The sequence below is a fragment of the Haliotis rubra genome, unplaced genomic scaffold (assembly GCF_003918875.1).
Source record: "Haliotis rubra isolate DU_JTF1 unplaced genomic scaffold, ASM391887v1 Scf457, whole genome shotgun sequence".
NCBI classification, from domain to species: domain Eukaryota; kingdom Metazoa; phylum Mollusca; class Gastropoda; order Lepetellida; family Haliotidae; genus Haliotis; species Haliotis rubra.
The window spans coordinates 843,558-863,456 of NW_025767143.1; the positions used below are offsets into that span (position 1 = coordinate 843,558).

At 46.2% G+C, this 19,899-nt stretch overlaps 1 protein-coding gene across 1 annotated transcript in view; it reads right to left on the reverse strand.

Annotated features, from left to right (window-relative positions):
* The window catches only part of LOC124290096 (SH3 and multiple ankyrin repeat domains protein 2-like), a 44,237-nt gene that overhangs the window by 1,312 nt on the left and 23,026 nt on the right, over positions 1-19,899 (reverse strand). The window lies entirely within an intron of this gene.

A 19,899-nucleotide genomic window follows, 5' to 3' on the forward strand; every position in this document is an offset into this window, starting at 1 on the left:
CTCTGAGGTTGCAAATTGTGCAACCAACATAAACATTCTTAAATCGCGCCTTGCGCCTGTATAGTGAATTGTACCCCTATTATAAGTACCAAAGTTGACAATCAACACAAACCTCTCAAAAACTTAGAATATACGTTTTCCTCTCTGCCAACATCAGCTTGGATAGAATGTAGGCAGATAAGCACTTGAAACTGAATAGGTAACCATTGGAATAACTGACAACTTCATAAACACTTCGAAGGTTAAACTCTTCCAAATAGTGTTTGACTTCCAACTTCAACACGAACAAATTACCCATAACAGGTCTTGACATGATCAAAGTAATCTGTAAGGATAAACATTCCACAATTTACTTTGTGCTTATATTTGTATACAGGCAAATCTGCATGTCTACAGGCATTAAGGTGTGTATGTATGTGTATGTATGTGTATGTATGTATGTGTGTGTGTGTGTATGTATGTATGTATGTATGTATGTATGTATGTATGTATGTATGTATGTATGTATGTATGTATGTATGTATGTATGTATGTATGTATGTATGTATGTATGTATGTATGTAGGTAGGTAGGTAGGTAGGTAGGTATGTATGTATGCATGTATGGGTGCGTGCGTGCGTGCGTGTGTGCGTGCTTGTGTGTTTATGTGTGTGTTACACATCAGGATGAGCATGTGCCATAAAATGTATCAACGAAAAGTAAACCTCGTACACTTTTCAGGCCAGCCGATTTCATGCAAGCAAATGAGTCAGTTTAGGTTGCTATCCTGTGCAACACACTGGATATATACATGCCTTTCAGAAACATCTCCAAAAGACGACTCAAGGCGCTTTGTAAATGACACTTTGCTTGACTGACACCCTTTCCTCCAGCATTACAGTAGGGCGCCATCAGCATCATCAACATTAATATTAAACGGCTGTAAGTGCCACCATATGATGATCAGACAAATAAACATATGCATGTGCAAAGTAAGGTTTTAACATGTAATGCCTTCACGTGAATGAAACATCCTCCTCTCATCAGTATATTTATAAACTTGTTTCAATCTAATTTCAGCATGTCATGAGATGAAGTTGCAACTGTCAAGTGACTGAAATGAGCAGAGCCAGTGTGTTCAATAGCTAAAGCTATCATAACCTGAACTACACGAAAGTATTGACTTACTCACTGTATATCATTATTATTCTATTTGACCACCCGAACATCAAGAAAATGACTACAGGTTCCATTTATTGGTGCACAACTCACAGAAACCTGCCACGGCCTGTTCCTTGTTCCGGAAACACAGTGTTTCAGTCTGATAAATATAACTTTAACAGTCCAACGCTTTGACACTGCATAATTTAATCAGAGTCTAACACAGGAACATTAACTAAAGCGATAATATAACACACTTTGGTCACATATTACCGGTTTCCAATGTCAGTGGTTAAAAGAAAATATTTTACAATTACTAGTGACACCAGCCATGAAGCTCACCTGGACAAAAGCACCAATGAACAAGCTATCGGGATCCGAACCAGAAGCGAAATAATTCCATGTTTAAGATGACATTGTTCAGTGATATACTTGATATTAAATGAAAGCATTGAAGCAGTAGAATGTAGTGAGTGTTTACTCAGTGTATTTTTTTTATGGCTAGTATCATGAGAATGAAGTCAACATTTGGGTCAGTCAGAGTCATTTTGGGTGGTTATTCAGGTACCATTTCGAGGTGCAGAAGAAGCTTAGGTTGCTTAGACCCATGAGCCCAATTGCCTTTTAAAGGTATCTTTGCGTTATTTGTAAAATGCCACAATGCCGCGCTTTGCAATGAATACTGCACAATGCGGTTTGAAATAAACTGCAGTAAGAATGTTTTCTTAAAAACATAAATAGTTTAATTGGTTTTGTGCTGATTTGTTAAACTCTGTAAGCTGAACTGTACATTATGTCACATTGTAGACAAGGAACGTAAAGAATTGATCAAGACAGAATGTTTTGCATAGCAACAAATCAGCTTCATAAAAAAATATTAACAGATCGAAACCATTGATCTCATACGAGTCAATGACATCCAGGTTATTGTCTCCACAAAAGCTAGCAGCTTGGACAAATTCCAAGTGGGATGCAAAACAGAGAAAGTTTTGAGGAAAATCACTTTCAAACTGAGACATTTGTATGACTTTCGTCCAGTGCTTTAGTTTCCCCTTCAACTTGCTTTGGATGATTTCTATAATAAAGAGTAAACAACACTGCAGTATGCTGAAGACCCACATACTTAACATAACATAGTAAAACTTCGTGAGGTCGCATTCACACACTATTAGCATAGCTAGCCAAAATGAAAGAATTTGGCTTACCTTATTCCATTCGGATGCAAATATTTCAATGTAGAAATGGGTTTTTTGAGCAAGTTCTTTTTTCAAAGAGTGTCAGATAAAACAAATCAATAGGCAGACCTAAGCTTACACACGAAGTAGTATAGGGAATGGGGGTTTTGGACCAGGTCCAACACAAGCCTCTGCAAAGCCTTATTCCCCAAATAAGGCTTTGGTCGGACCCTTAGCTCTTGCTACCATTACCCCTACTGCTTTCCCAACCTATAAAAAGTTCAAGCGCAAAAAGTAGTAAAATGTCCCCGGCAGCCACAATTCCCAAAGGGAGAAATAGAAATGTATTGCGCTTCCTCCCTTGGGAATTGTCATCTATACCACGTTGACTGGTGGTAACACTGTGCCGTACGGTACGATCAATAATTCTTCTCTTACAAACCCTCTGCCTGGTCCATCCCTCAAGTAGTACAAGTTCGGCTCGTCGGCTTTCATGTCAACTTTATCTATGTTGTAAGTTTTGACTGACCATATAGGATCGGTGGCTCGCTTACGGCTATCACCCTCGTGTTCCCCATGCTGGTATAGATACCTAACTAGGGCCCTATCTGGTATCTGTTTCTCCTTCCCACGCAATGGAGCGGCCGGCTCTGCTGCTATCGATTTTAATTTTATAGCGTCTGCCGGCTTTTTACCGGTGAGACGGGTGACTTCATGGTTGATTGCCGACACCACCTTAGGTAACCTCGTGACCCATTCAGTCGATCGCTTCCCCGGGGCGGCCATCTCTCTCGCATACTGATGTCCGAATAAGCGCTCAGCCAAAGTCCTATTGAATCTCTCAACTATGGCTTGGCTGCGATGGGCTCCGGCCGCCTGACCTTTGTATCGTGTTTGGCTAGCAGTTGTGACACGGCACCCATGAACTCCCGCCTGGGGTCAACTTGCAGCTCTGTTGGCCACGCCAGCGCACTGCGTTTGTATATGCGTTCGAATCCTCTGGCTACCTGGACCGAATCTTTCGTGGTCAAGGGCTCGGCTTCCTTGTAGCGACTGGCTACGTCCACTACGGTTAAGGCATACTTGTACCTCTTGTCGTGGGGTAGGAACAGTACGTCTGCCTGGTGAACGCTATTAGGTATGTTAATACCAAACTTCCTTCTAGGCGCGTAGCGTGGTGGCGGCAAATAGATCTGCCAAAGTGCTTGTTTTTCAAGCCACGCTTTGGTCTCCTCCGGCGGTACTCGCGCCATTTTAGCTAACTTATCTACAGCGCTAGCTCCTTTCCAGTACCCACGCGGGCTATAGTAAATAGCCTCAAACTTTCTCTGGTTCCGTGACATGTCGTCCCGATATTTATACCTATGTTCTTGGTTCAATTTTCTCATGCCCGCGACGCGCTTGTGTTTATCCCATCAATAGCTATCCAACGTTTAGTATCCATAGGCGACAGGGACGTCTTGTTTATTGTCAGTCCGTATATCTTATGACCATCACTTCTAAGTGTGTTCATTTTATGTCTAAAGGTACGGGTCTCGAACAGGGCTTCCTTGAATCTGGCGTGTTTGATGTGTTGTTTAACCACGTACTTCTTAACACCCTTAGCCTTCCGGATCTCACTATTGTCGGCTTTCAGTATGGAGTACATCTTAGGTCTCAAACCTATGTACTCGGCTATGGGCGTGCCGGCACACTCGTCCTTCATCTTACCTAGGACCTTTTTATTTACCGTGCTGTGTATGGCATGGTCCTTGGGGTAGTCGCTGGTGTCGTACAAATCGAGGTGTTTTTTCATGTCCTCGTACACGTCCTCGGTTCGAATCTCCATCAGCAGGGAATCTGTGTCAGTGTATAGCACTTCACACCTGTCGTCGTACTGTTTCTTAAGCTCGTTGTAGTAAAAGACGTACATCAGGTGTTTGGATAAATCGAGGATGCGCATCCCCACGTAAACAGGCCGGTTGAATTTTATGTGGCTTTTCTTCATGTGTAAGGCAACTAGGTCATCTGTGAATATCTTGCTACGGTTGAATGCTATCAGTCTCCTGAGCTTGTCTTCCTCATTCGACCGAACCAGCTTCACGTCTACGCGTTTCCTCAGGTTCTCCATTGTCTTACCGAACACCGAGTTGTTCATGAGCTTGTAGAGATTTTTCTCAAAGTCACTGGTGGCAAGCTTTCGGAGGTCTGTGTTCATTCAGATGTAAGGCTCCATCCATGGGCTCTGGTCGAACACGATCACCCTGTGTATTTTGGTCAGCCTCATACCCAACGACAGGTACAGCTGTAGGTTGCGATAGTGAACTATGTACTTGGTCTTATTCATTAAGTTAGGCACGAGTTTTTCAACGTCCGCCACCCGCCCACCTAACAAGTTATGTTGGTACTCAGACATCCAGTCTGGGTTAACCCTCATACGTTCGGGGGCCAGGGGGTAGCTGTTGTGTGATGTGTGTAATGCCTTGGGGTATTCCAAGTCAACCTCGAGGATATAACCTTTGTTCGAATCCGGCGCGATGCTCATAACATCAACATGTGACGCCCATTCGAATCCCCCTGTGGGTAGATACTGGCTCATGGCCCAGCCGTACAGGTTGTTGGCGTCGAGGTAGAGAATATGATTGGTTGGCTTGCTAGGGTCGTAGCCCTTCACGTATTGATTATTTGCTTTCGCGTATCGTTTGGTTGCCATGCAGATCCCGCCTCGCAAGCCTTTCTCAATGAATAGGTGCATGTCGTAATCTGTAAGCAATTCCAACTTAACTCCGGTCTTTTTTAAGCAAGGCATCCCACGACAGACCTTGGCTGGTGTAATACCATGCGGGGTCGAGTTTATACTGCTTGAAACATGTCTGCCTAAACGTCTCAAACACGTCGGCTAACAGCAGTACATCTGTCCTCAAGTACAGATCGTGATAGTCACCCAGGTTCTTACAACCCAGTTTATTCCATACGTTAATAGCGTGCGAGTAATCGTCTTTGGATATTGCCGAGTCTGTCAGATTGCTGTAAAATTCTTTGATGGGGGGGGTAGTCTGGTCTCGGCGAACTTGGCCCAACTATCCATGTACTCATAGGGATACACACCCTTCCTCATAAGCAGGGGTCTAGTCTCGGGGTCTGTGTATAGATCGGTAATAGGGAAGGTATTGTTGGCCTTGACCAGACTGTCTAGCGACGACTGGAGAAATTGAAACGAGTCTATGAACCTAAGGTCGTTTAAGCTGAAGGAGATGTATCTCTCCATGTTGTTGGGGATGCACGTTATATTACCATCGATTTTCGCGATGGCTTGCATGATCAAGTGTGAGTCGTACCCTCTCAAGTTGTGAAAAACCATGGGGATGTTTATTGTCTTGGGGATGATTCTGAGCTTGAGGTTACACGCGTTGTGAGCGGCGCCTCTATACTTACCGGTTATATGACAGTGATCTCTCACCGAATCACCGTTAAGTGGTGAGTCACACACGTGACAGTTAGTGCTGCAGGTGTGAGCTAGCCTGTCGTCTTGGGTCATACGCATGGGAGCGATTCTATACAGTGCGTTCCTAATAATTTTTTCTTCCTCCTGCAAACACTTAAGAAATCTTTCAACAGCGCCGGGACCCCTGTACACTACCGGATCTTTCGTTTCCCCATCACAACGGACGACAATGTATCCAAACCCACAGGCTTCATGCTCTTGTGTTTTGAGTGTGGTTGGGGTACCCCCAACAACCCCGCCTGTGGGGATACCCCCAATATCAACTGGTTTGACCAAGGCTTCAAAGTCGGCGTATATGATATAAGGCACAGGCATTTGGTTCTTGTGGTTACCGAATTTTAGGATATTGTCACCTTCCTTAGGCATGTCGACCGTATAGCCGTCTGCCCCACACCTTGGCAATCCTCCCGGTGGGATTCTAATAAATCAGCTCGTGTGTGAAGCCATGTAGGCACCGTTCGCAGAAGTGGGTCTTTTCTCTGTGTGCCGATTGGTCATACAACAGCCTGCTAAAGTGTTTTATCCATGTGTAGTGGTACTTGTCACCTCGCTGGATCATGAATATATTGATAACACGGACCCCCAACGATGGGCTGACTCTGTGCACTATTGTTGTGTTATCTTCGTGCCCAAAGACATTTATAGCTAGATTATTCTGTTTTTCTATTTTAGTGATCTGGGATATGGGGGTGGGTTCATCTATACCATCCCAGTTGAGCCCATCATCTTGGGGATAGCTAGAAAGCCTGTCTGAATGAGTGTCAGCTGGAAACAAGGCTGACCTGATAGCTACCCTCAGGCAATCGTCTCCTCTATTCTTGACGTTGACCATGGCATGTTTTTTCCTATAGTAGGGAGGCAAGTCTAGGTATGACCCGCCTCTGAATGGCACGTAGTTAGCTATGTCTAGATAGACATTATCGATTTTATCTACAGCCCACCCGGACCCCAAGTGTGTGTAGCGTTCTAGGTATTCTCGTATCTGCTGAAAACTGGTATCGATTGATGCGTCTATGGTCTCTGTATGTGTGACAACCTCTTGCCTACCTCTGAAGTAAGGCTGAACGTACTCAGTGACCCCATTCCCTACCTGCTTATCGAGCGACATTTTAAATGTGATCTGAAACTTGATACTTCCCAGACTGTCTAGTTCCTGATTTATTTTATCAGCTATCAGTGGCTTAATATCTGTAATGTCTATGTTCCTATTAACATGCATGCGCCAACCTCTCAAATAGTTACCTACAGCGTGCTCAGTGCGCACGAACTGTAGGTCGACAGCTCTATTCTGCTGTAACAGTTCTACAAGCTGTGGTTTATTCATACGGGAATACCCACCTAACCCCAAATCACGAACTTCGGTTTTTAATTGTTTTACAGTAGGTACGGGGGCATGTGATAACAATGCGTTTAACCCGGCTCTCCCCAGGTTTGAATAACCCTTGAGCCCAAGCTGTTTTGCTTGAGCTTTCAATTGTTTTACCGTGAGAGGGGCTTCTAAACCTAGTAATCTCAACAATGCTGGTTTGGGCATTCGAGAATACCCAATTACACCCCTCTGCCTGGCGACCGCTTAAGTTCATTAACAGTAGTCATAGTTGCGTACACACCTATGAAGATCAATGTCTAATTGGGCCGGCGTTAAAGGTAAAAATCTAGATACACTTTATCGATTATTCCCTCGACCCACCCGGAACATGCGCAGCATAGTAGGGTGTTTTGTATTACTTGCAACGAGTCGTCAACAAGTATATCTATATCCCCATGCACATCTACTCGCCCACCATCAAAGTAATTCCAAGTGTGCCCAGCCCATGGCACATCAAACCCTACTTTTACCATGATTGTAAACGAGCACCCCTTTATATAGTTCACTAACAATCATGGGTTTGAGGACACTGATATCTATACTTTCCCCACATCCATCTGCCAGCTTCTCAGGCAACCTTCCCTGGGCTCAATTTCCACAAACATAGCTATAATGTAGGTGTGTATAATCTCTAACTGGGTTCTATCTTGAGAAGCCGCCTACGTTCTTTTATGTAGGCCTTTTTGTTCTCGTAGATGAGGTGATGTCTGACTACGTTCGCTCCGTGAGCTTTACATAAGCAGTAGTGTCCTTTCACCCCTATGCCACACACAGAACACGAGTAGTTAGGGCTTCCCATGTGGAACCAACAGTACCCCTCTGTCCTACATTTCTTACCACAGGGTTCGTTCTTCCCCATGAGTATGTATTCACATCGGTATGGAGCAGGTCTCATGTTTAGCATACTTATATGAGTACTTAGTCTAATTGTTTCACAACCAACGCAGTCGCCGCTATACCCAGCGCTATGAAGGTCAGTTCACGGTCCATTTGTCCCTTGGATGGTGTGTAGTACTGAGTGAGTGTGGGTTTATTGAGTGGCTCCAATCGTTTACCAGTTAATAAGAAGTATTCTCTCCCTGCGTCGTCGACATCGTGGAATGTTTGAACGGCATGGTTTTCACGCCTGAGTTGTTCGTTAATGTAATCGATCCTCTGGAGACGTTTTTAGCGTACTCGGATTGTGCAGCCTGTAATTTTTCAATAGCGGTAGGGTGCCGCTTTCTCTCTGCCTGTATTTCAGCCGCGTGTGACTCGTAGTTTCGAAAGAGGAAATTACTCCCGGAAAATGCCAGGGCATTCACTAACGCACCACCGACCATCATAGCTATCGTGGCCATCCTATATTTATTTCATAATATTTTCAGGTATTATCCCTTGTTTTACTAGGATGTCTTTGTGGCCATCGCCATACCAAGGTTCATTATTAGCATACCCATATCCTGCAGGTTGAAATCTAGCTTGATAGTCGGTTGTTTAAGCACCATTTTGGTCAACCGAGCGTACCCTACGGCTAGACTGGCGACCACTGTGGCGTGGTATGCGTCGTTGACGAACGTTTTCCCCTCAGACATTATGTATATGATATAAAAATATATATTTTATTGCATGATATGCGGGTTGACCTTTAATTCCGGGGGTGTAGGGTTTCCCTCTCTGTGCCGTGTATATAACCACGAGATAGTCACGGCAGCAGTTGCGCATACAACCAACAATAATCGAGACGGGTGGGTCACCTTAATAATTTTATGTTGGTTACACCACCGTTTTTTACCGGCAGCTACTCTCTTAGGATTCTTCTGCCTGGTGACTGTGGGAGGGTTCACCTCCAGTTGTTGGGGTGGGGTCTGCTCGGGAGGGTTCACCGTCTCCTCTGAAGGGGTCTGGGTCTGTGCAGCATCCATCTATACTATTATTATTATTTTTCCTCTCAAATTGACAATGCTTTGCCGTGATAATCGCCGCCGTCACCGGGGCTAACAACATACCGTATTTGTGGTACAGATCGCAGCTAATAGAGCTCAAGGCGTGTTCGATAAAAGGGTCTTTCTCGAGGTCTTCCCACAAGTAAAGTCGACGCTCCGGGGGGATGGGAAGGAAGTACGACGCAATACCAGTGTATATCTGAGTCATAGCCGATCCTATTGTCTTTGTCATTTCTGAACCTAGTCTAGCCTCGTATTTAGTGTACAGTTTATCTATTTCTTCGGCTGACATTTTGTGAATTTTATCCGGAGTGTACTCCCCAAAGTAATGTTTGGCTTTGCCACCAACAGCCAACGCCACCAGTTTCTCTCGCTTATCATCGTCCACCTGTGGTGATTGGGGTACCAACAATTGTTCGAGCAATTCCTCACACTCCATCTTATAATGTGATAAGTAAGTTTTAGTTTTAACAATATAATACCCTATGCATGCAAAACACAGAGAAATGAAGGTTAAGTTGCACACGACGAACACTTCAAATACCATAGCTATAACTAAATGCTTAGCATTTGCTTAGCTTTGCTTAGCTTTGCTTAGCATTTGCTTAGCATTGCTTAGCTAAAACACCCTATAAGCCACGGGTTGGTCGGTCTTGAGCACAAGCTTAGCGTGTTTAGTTTCAGCGAGCTGTTTCTTCACCCGTTCCCGTTCTAATTTGCTCATCACATCGTTCTCTCTCAAACACTCCTCGAACGAATCCCTGTCCTTGCAGTGAAATAAGGCCACCCATCGCGTCTGCTCCCTTAGGTCTTTCAACACCGAGTTGAACTTCTGCGTTAGCACCCAGACGCTGTGATTTGCGTGTCAGCCGGAGAAGGCCAGGTACGATAGCATGTCTCTCTTTTTTGTTATCTCGCGATTAGCGCTTCAGTCATCCAGTATAAACAACGTCGACTCCCCTTTAAATTTCATATGGTAAGCTTTCAACCAGTCCTGCAGACGTGGCCCCGGATCAACTCTGTGTACGTCCGGGTCCGTCATCACCCAAGGTCTTTCCGTGTACGTTTTATTCATGCTCAGAGTAGGGCACATGATAACGATGTGGTCGAACACATCCCTGTAGTACCCCTCCAACATATCCAACACGAAAACCGTCTTCCCACAGCCAGTCTGCCCGCACACTATGGCGCAGTGTGGGTCGCGGGGCAAATCAGTAGATGGCTTGCACGAATCTCCCATTGTCTATATTAAGTTGCGCGTCTATAATTACGTACAGATATAATTTCAACTTGCCAGCGGGTTGAGCCTTCTTGGTAATCTGGATAGTAATCCCCTCACTACCGTTGTCTATATACGGCGTCCGCTACCGTGTAGTTTATCGTCATCCGTGGATCGCATGTCCAACCACAGCGCGTACTTGTTGGTTAAGTATTCACCGATTTGCACGGATGATAGGTCCAGGTCTTTGGCTATGTATGGATGTTTGCTCGGCAGCTTTTTTATCTCATCCCACTGCTGGTATGCCCTCATACCATGACTGAACAGCTGGTTGGGCACGCCCTCTATGGTCACTTCCACCTTTTCAATCTCGGGGTTGAAAAACTTCTCGCTGTCCCTCCGGAACGGCTCGTAATCCTCCACGGGGATGATCAGGATGCCTTTCATCGATCGCGCCGGCACGTTCAGGTTGATATTCCACACAGTGTCGCTCTTATCCCGCACGATGGATCTATGCCTCAGTATGCGATCGTACAGGATGGCCACATTCCCCGAGTACTGGTTTCGAACCTGCCTGGCCAGCTCCGGGTTAGTGACCATGTCGAACTCCAGAGAGATGTTGTCTATGGCGTAACTGGCCTCATCACCGTTCGGCGTACGCACGACTTTGCTGTAGTCGTTAAACGTTAGCTCGTATTCAAGCCTATCACCCAGCGGCCTGGTAAAACGGCGCCATCAGTGAGCAACTCGAAGTCGAGCGGCACGCAGAACCTGTTCCCGTGACGCGCTTGAGCGATGGCCTTTTCACCGTCCCGTGATCTTAGATAACTGGTCTGCCGTGAAGGCATACCCACGCGCAGCGACCTGGTCGATTTGTTGATGCCCTGGTATTACGCCATTGACGCGTTCTCCTCGCTTTTCCAGAGGTCCCTGTAGCAGTGAAACACGCCGCTGTCGTCGATACTCAGCACCTCGTTACCGGTGATCTTGATGGTGGTTTTCTTGATGATAGCTCGACCTACGTTCCGCACTAGCTCACGTTTGTCGTTGTCGGAGGTCAACGTGAGGTTGAACGCCAGTCGAACAGTGCCTGGTACAATGAGGTCATTCGCGCCAAGGTTTGAAATCTAACCAGCAGCGTTTGATTCTGGTCTATCTTGCTGGGATTGTTGGTGATGGTCACCGACTGACGCACGGCTTTGACCCTAGTGGCTCTCTCGATCTTCTGAAAGGATCTAGTTTTCTACCGTACATTGTTATATAAATGAAATATATAAGTTTTAATACTAAATAATGGCCGAGTATATCCCTATGGATGATATGTGGGATGATAATGCCCAGGCATTCGATGAGCAGGAGACCTCATTCACTACCCCCTTAAGTACTGAACTTGTACAGTCGGCCGTCGATGATTATTACGACGCAGTTGAAAATAAAGACAACATCAAGCCGTTGGGGAGGGACTATTCCAAGTTTATGGTCGATAAGAAGGGCACGCTGCGATTGAAGGCTTACCCGTGGGCTGATATCATAAAAAAAGACGGGAAACCATATGCTTTGTCAACACTCACAAGTCGCCCTGGTGGGAGTCAACTGCTCCGTGGGGAACTAGGCTTCATAGATTATGGTGGCGCACGGTCTAAGCTTCCCCCGAAGGTCGTCCAAGATCTGCAAGTAGCCAGGGCCAATACTGGGATGCTAAAGAAACATCGGACAGTATCGAAAAAATATTGGCTACGCATACCATGACAAACCTTGCCTGGGCTCGAATTTCCCCTGAGGCAACTGCGAGGTTTAGACGAAGCCTTGAAACATGTACGTGGAGAACTCGTTAACAACATGGGGAAACTGAACGAAGTCGATGAGCGCATCGCTCACGAGAAAATAAAACTCACCGAAACTGAAGACGATGATATGAAACGCCGTATCGAGGAGAGAATAAAAAACTTGGAAGACGAGAGACGGACTCGGTTGGAATCCGCTTCCTCAAACCGGGAAGCCCTCCGATCACAGATCAGTCAAGTACGGGAAACCATCGATCGAGTTCTAAATGAAGACACCACGCTAGCTGACAGGATTCGGACCCTGTTCCGGGAGCAAGGCATCACCATCGCCAGCATTCTGACTGCACTCGGCTTCATCATATCAACCCTGGTGGTGTCATTGAGTGGGGGTACACCCACGCATGCACCAAGTGGCGGTACACCACCAAGTGGTGGGAACTGGATAAAAAAACTCGGGGAGGCCCTGGCTAAACTGGCTGGTAAGGCCGCCGAAGCCCTACCCGGCATCCTGGGTAGCATCGTCTCGTGGTTGCTGAGCACTCTGGCTAAAACTGCCACGTGGCTTAGTCAAAACCTGTGGGCAGCCATCGTAGCCGTGGCGGGTTTGGTGTACGTAGCGGCTAAGGAATTTTTAACCAAATAAGTCCCAAAGCTACCCCACCAACCACCATGGCTGTTTTACGATCGATATGCTGCTGATTGGAGGCTGCAGACTGGGGCTGTAGGTGTGTGTGTTGAACCCTAGGCTCCGGGGGTGGCGCCACTATACCCGTTTCACCGGTCGTGGGTGGTGGGACGTGGGGGACGTTGACATCAAGGTTGACGCCCAACTTTTGACCCGCCGTGGCTATGACTATTTCGTTGTTGTAGCCCACCACTTTTTACTCTCAGTTGCATATCGCCGAGCCATGTACAGTCCCACGCCGAACACGTAGTCGACTTTCGACCTGGCATATTCCAACACGTCTTGGTAGCGTTTGATGGCACTCGGGAGATCAACTGGAGCATTAATAGCATCCTCAACGTTGACAACGAACTGTTTCTGAGCGTCGTAAGCAGTCCCCTTACCGAGGATGTTGGAACGCGTTTGCGTCTGCGCACCCAACAGCGCCCACACGTACGTTCGAATCGAGTCGTTTAACCTGATTACCCCGGCACGAGTAAACCCTTTCGATGTGTCCAGCATGAACTTTTTCCAGTCATCCGCTGCCCCCTGCTCAAACCTCCAGACTCTGTAATCCTTACTGTTGTCGAAAGCCATGTAACGGTCATCCCACTCGTTTGTTGTGATATGATATGACTTGTATCCCCATTCTTTCAACTCTCGCTGGCTTCCCACGGGCATATTGTGAACGATGGGGATACCCAACCCGTGGTTCGGTCCCGGCAAACGCCAATCCGTCTTCGTGTTTAGTTCGAATTCGTTGCAAATACGTTCGTAGGCCCGTCTATCGTACTGGTAGTTTACTGCATTCCACGCCTTTTCTTGTGGGAGCGGGGCGCTGATCTCTTTGAGGATACGTCTGACCTGGTAGTACACGTGAAACGTGAACACAGACTGAATCAGTGGGCCATGCCAAGTGTCGGTCAATGCCACACCACACCCCGTTGTAGCGCACCACACGGCGAAGTTGAGTTGATTCTGCCAGAACTGCATCGGGTTGTTGAACCAAGCGTGAACTACCTTAGCGTTAGTCACCGAAAACTTATACTGACCGAACACATCTATGAACTGGGTGTTGAAATACAACCCGGCAGCGACCACGATCTTCATGTGGGGGAAATCTACGTCCAGTTTAGGGTAAAACACTCCAGGGGAGTACATTTTAAAACTATTATATAATGAGTTTATATACTCTAACATGTACATAACACTTCCAGGAATCACGAGGCGTGAGGCCGTTCAGCTGACGACGCGATCGATAACACGTCGGGTCAACTCGAAGTCGCGACGCAATGCGATATCACCTACCTACCACGATGGACTAACATCAACGCTAGCAACAATAAACTGTTCGTAGGTGGCGCTAGCAACAAGATAATTGATGGTTACTACAGCGTGTGCTCTCTCTAGCGACGAGGTCTTCAAACCCTGGGAGCCGAACTCAAGATGAACGACTCAAACGGTACAGTGGTGTTAATCAACAACGGAAGAAACTCCTTGAGGCTCGGTCGACCACTGGCGAGGACACTCGGTATACAGCCTGACGAGATAAAACCAACGACTACCGCCACAGGCACGAAGTTACCGACCTAGTACCGTACCGAGAGCTGTGCATTCATCTCAGCCAGGTTAGCACAACGGACAACATTCAAGGGGTCACCCTTCCACTATACTGAGAGCCGTGACGGTGAAAACGGAGAAATACAACGACGGCAGAACCGAGTCGTTTTCACCGCGGCAGTATAAGAGGTTAACCCAGGGCAACATCCCTGAGCTGATAATATCGGTGTTAGATATAAATCATAATCTCGTGAATATAGGATACCTCAGCGTAACGCTGCACATAAAATGACCAGCGCACAAGGTCCTGGAATGAAGTTGAAAAAATGCATCAATGTAGGGATCTCCGACCTCGGGGACACACGCGGATTCGACGACCCCGGAGTAGATGGTAAAGTGTACGCCTTGCAACTTAAAAACAGCATTTACAAACGCGTTGAAGTCCCCTCCGGTGGTACTAGCAACCTAAGTGATATAGTAGATACCTCAAGAGCGGCAGTCAACACTAAGTACACCCTTGTCAACACCGGTGATGATAACTGGATAATATACCCATCGTTCGGGGGCAAACTGTTCGACTTAACCGATGTTGAGAGCACTACCGTCGCCCGAAACAAACCATATACGTTCGTCTTCACCGATGAAGACAAGTGGGTGTTATTACCAGATAAAGTCGACTGGTTTCTCAATATTAGGCTCGGCTCCCCCTACGTGTTCACGGATAACAAAGACAACCACCTAAACAAAGTCGTGAACAACGGAACCCTGCTCATGGCTTACGTCCCGACTCAGAGACGTAGCGTAGTCATCAGCCCACTCGCCAGTATGGCAGTCCACATGCTATCGTGTAAAGCGGGCATGCAAAACGTGGTATTGCAGTTGGTGTCTGAATTCGAAGGCGTGGTCACCATCCTGGAGAGTCTACCGGCGAACTCAACACTGGCCATCCAAGTCTACCTAGGGGAACCTTCGCAGGATGATGTCGAAATCGTGAAGGGGATCAAACTGAGGTGGGGGAAACAACAACAGTATCACGTTTGCAACGTTTACGTGCGGGTGGGTGTCGACTCCAAAACCAGTCTCCAGGGTGTCAACGTGGTCGTGGAAGACACTATATCACTAACCAAGATATTCCTACCCGACAACATACACTTCATGGGGGTGAAGTGCACCCCTGAACTATTATCAGAAAACCAGTTGGAAATTATCTCGTAATAGTATTATAGCAATGTCTTGGCTTCACCCCAACACTACGATTAACGACTTAGGGGACACGGAGGGATTCGATCAACCTGGTGAGGAAGGCACCTTATACATCCTGCACTTGAAAGACAACGTGTATAGGCGGGTGTCGTTTTCAGATTTTAAAGAGCCTGAATGGTTACTCAACTTAACCCTCACCTCACCTTATATCTCCTTGAAACAAAATAATACTATCTCCGAGATTAGGAACAACGGTATGATTATAGGATCGTTCGTTCCGGAATCTAGTGTACAAGTCATACCAATACCAGACCACTCTGGCAACATGTTAGCTTCCAGTGGGACGGTAAAGACAGAGATCAGATTACTCGATTACCAAGAGGTCTTTAGAAATGTCGCGGAAAACTTCACATTCATCATAGACGTCTATCTCGGGGATATAAGTTTGACTAGAAGGTATATTAAAATTATAGATGATATGCTGATAGGTTGGGAAGCCAGGTGTAATAACCAACGTTGTTGTATTATTAAGGTATCGGGAAACGACCCTGTACCAACCCTTGATGGGGTTCGTCTCTTTAATGGAAGTAGAGCTAAGACCCCGCTTTTTTTACATGCACGTTAATCTAAGTATTATCGGCTTTAAGTACATTAATCGAAGGTTAAATACAACCCAATTAAAATATATTATGTGATTGAGCTATATCCCTTAACTAGTACCAGAATACTAGTTGGAAATTATATCGTAATAGTATTATAGCAATGACCAGTCATCGACCCAACACCACGCTTAACGACCTTGGGGACACGGAGGGATTCGACCAGCCTGGTGAGGAAGGTGGCTCATACATCCTACACTTGAAAGACAACGTGTATAGGCGGGCGGTAATGACCGATCATCTACCCAAACCCACACTCAGGGGCTTAGGAGACATAGAGGGATTCGATAAGTTTGGTCATAACAACAACTCATACGTCCTATTATTTAACAACGGTGTGTACATACGGCAGGACCTGGCAGTCTTAAAAGAACCTAAATGGGTGATCAACGTGACCACCACCGCACCTTATATCTCACTAGACAAAGATGGTTATGTCTCTGAAATTAGGAACAACGGCACCTTGCTCACGTCTTTCATTCCAACTGAAAGGATGATAGTTTCTAACTCTGAATATTGGCCTAGGGACACCCTGTTAATTTCAGCCAGGAAGTCCCAGTTAATAGCCACCCACCACCATCATTCCATAATAGGGGTTAGGGGTATGGAAACAAACTCCACACTCATCGTAGAAGTCGCTACAAGGGTAAGTTTGATTTGGATGAATTTGACCCATCCCCAAACTTGGAACTTTTACCCGGTGAAACAATACGTTAGGGTAACGCCCCCTTAACATCAGGTTTTTTATCTTGCAGATTCGTGATACGATTGGGGGACTCCCAACAGGGATTACTACCCCACATAATAAACTGCTATGATGTTGAGATAGACCAGAAGTTACCTATTGACCCTTCCCGTATCTACACATACGAGAATCTAAGTTTTATAAGCCTCAGGTACGTTGGCCAACTATTAAGTGATACCCAATTAAAATATCTTTTGTAATATATATTATAGGATGGGACTGTACCCAGGCGTAGATGAAGTAGCGAAGACCCTGGAAACCGTAGACGGGTTCTGCTTGAGACAGTTATGCGATGTAAAACGTCAACTAGAACAAGACCGCGATAAGCGGAAAGCATTATATAAGAAGTACCATAGAGCTTTCAATGTCGTGGACGGGACTGTTACTACCCTTATGGCAGCCAGCATGGGCCTAGGGGTGGCAGGTGTTGGGTTGTTAGCTACCATCGTGGCCGCACCTATAGTGATGGGGCTCGAAATAACAGCTGGGGTGACAGGGGTGTTGGGGTTGGGACTTAAGCTTGTATCCCGCAGACTGCATCGTAAAGCATTGAAACACGACAAAATCAGGGTTCTGGCCGAAGCAAAGCTGAACACGGTGAGTGAGCGTATTTCCACGGCACTCACTGACAGTAAGATCTCAGAGGAGGAATTTCGTTCAATCCTCTCTGAACTCACAAAATATGACAAAATGAAACAAGATATTCGATCCAAGTCTCGTAAGTCTGCTATCAGCGAGGACGAGAAAAAAAAGTATATAGAACAGGGGGTACAAAAAGCCCGGCAAGCCTTTATAACGAACACCAAAGAGATCATAGGGGATTCACATTAAACTGTTTCATCGAGGCCAACGTGACATAGCGGCACGTGGACATAGATAAAATGAAATCAGACGAACCTACCTTGTACTACTTGAGGATGGGCCAGGCAGACAGGAATTATTGATTCCAGACAACGTATCACGTGATGCGTGGGTGCGCATGATCTACCCGTTAAACTGACCTACTTCAGCTAAGTCCGCGGTAGCTCAGTCGGTTGAGTGGTGCGGCCCATTATGTATAGTCTGCGCAAGCTGTGCATGTGGGTTCGTATCCCGCCGTTGTCTCTGCAACTTTGTGTGATGTGAGAGAAAGGCAGCCGGCACAATTCCCAAGGGAGGAAGCGCAATACATTTCTATTTCTCCCTTTGGGAATTGTGGCTGCCGGGGACATTTTACTACTTTTGCGCTTGAACTTTTTATAGGTTGGGAAAGCAGTAGGGGTAATGGTAGCAAGAGCTAAGGGTCCGACCAAAGCCTTATTTGGGGAATAAGGCTTTGCAGAGGCTTGTGTTGGACCTGGTCCAAAACCCCCATTCCCTATACTACTCACGATTATGCATATTATGTGGAAATACAAGTCTAATCTTCTTGTATACGTTGTGTACATTCAAAGTGGTATGCGGGATGCCCAAAGTTTAGCATCGTTTTTTCGTTTGTTTATAACAAAAACAATCAAAGCGCATGAAAACAAATGAGTGTTATAATGTAGGACATTCAGTAAGAAAATACATACCCGTTTCCCTTTACTTTGCAAATGGCGAATGAGCCTCGTTTTCCGTTTGAGCATGCGCAAATCTAACAAGTGAGCATATCACAATATCGCCGTATCGCAATATCGCCGTATCGCAATATCGCCGTATCGCAATATCGCCGTATCGCCATGTCGTGTCGTGTTATCGCCGTGTCGTGTTATCGCCATTTCGTGTCAAGTTGTTGCCATTTCGTGTCGTGTTATCGCCATATCATGTCTTGTTATCGCCATGTTGTGTCCTGATTTCGCTATTTCGTTTTGGGCTGTATCGCAATATCGCTGTATCTTGTCGCTATATCGCAATATCGTGTTGTACTATGAGCCACCATAACATGCCTCACAGACCATACGAAATCGGTTGTGGGCTGCCAATCTCCATTCTCGACCTCCAAATCATGGGCCAAAATTGACGCCATTTCGTCACCGTCAACGTCTGCTGTGAGCCCAACGTCACCTCCGATGGACCCAGAGAGACTGGAATCGAGTCATCTTTAGCGATGAATCCAGGTTTACCCTCAGATTCGCGGACGGCAGGCATAGAGTCTGGAGACGACGTCGTGAACGGTATATGCCCAATGTTGTGTACAGGAAGTCGACAGATTCGGGGGCGGAAGTTGCATGGTGTGGGGTGCTTTATGTGGGAACAACCGTTCCCGACCTCTGGTCATCTGTGGAAACCTCACAGCTGCTGCTTACCGCGACCAGGTGCTCGCCTCTGAACTCGTTCCTTTCATGGGGGCTCATGGCCCAGGTCTACAGTTCCAGCATGATAATGCTCGGCCGCATACCGCGATGTTGACAGGAAATTTCCTTCAAAACGCTGGGATCAACGTCATGGACTGGCCATCGAGGTCCCCTGACCTTAATCCAATAGAGCACGTTTGAGATGCACTTGGGAGAAGGCTTCGTGGTCTTAGGAACCAGCCTCAGAATTTGCAGGAACTTTGCGCTGCCTTGCAAGAGCAATGGCGCAGAATCCCCAACCACGTGTTCACAAGCATCAGGCAGTCGATGAGGAGACGGTGTTTGGCAGTGGTGAATACACGGGGCGGCCATACACGATACTGAACTGAGCAATTTCGCATTTTTCTTCTTGTGTCTTGACATTCTGTATACCCATGTTTTGGAACGGTGATGTAGCCTAATGGAACTGATTATGGCACTGTCAGTGTATCGAGTACATCACACAGATCTCAGCAATGAAATAATTACAATTTAACCATCTTACCATCTCTTGTTCTTTTATAGTGCCCTGAAGAAAGAATGTGAAGTTTCTTTTTTGACTCAGTATACAATATTATATATCCGCCACACAATGTAAGGAGAAATTTGTCATTGCCGACTGCACAGAATTATAGATGTGTTTGTCTGGCTCGGGCTTCTTGTTTTGCCTGTCTTCTT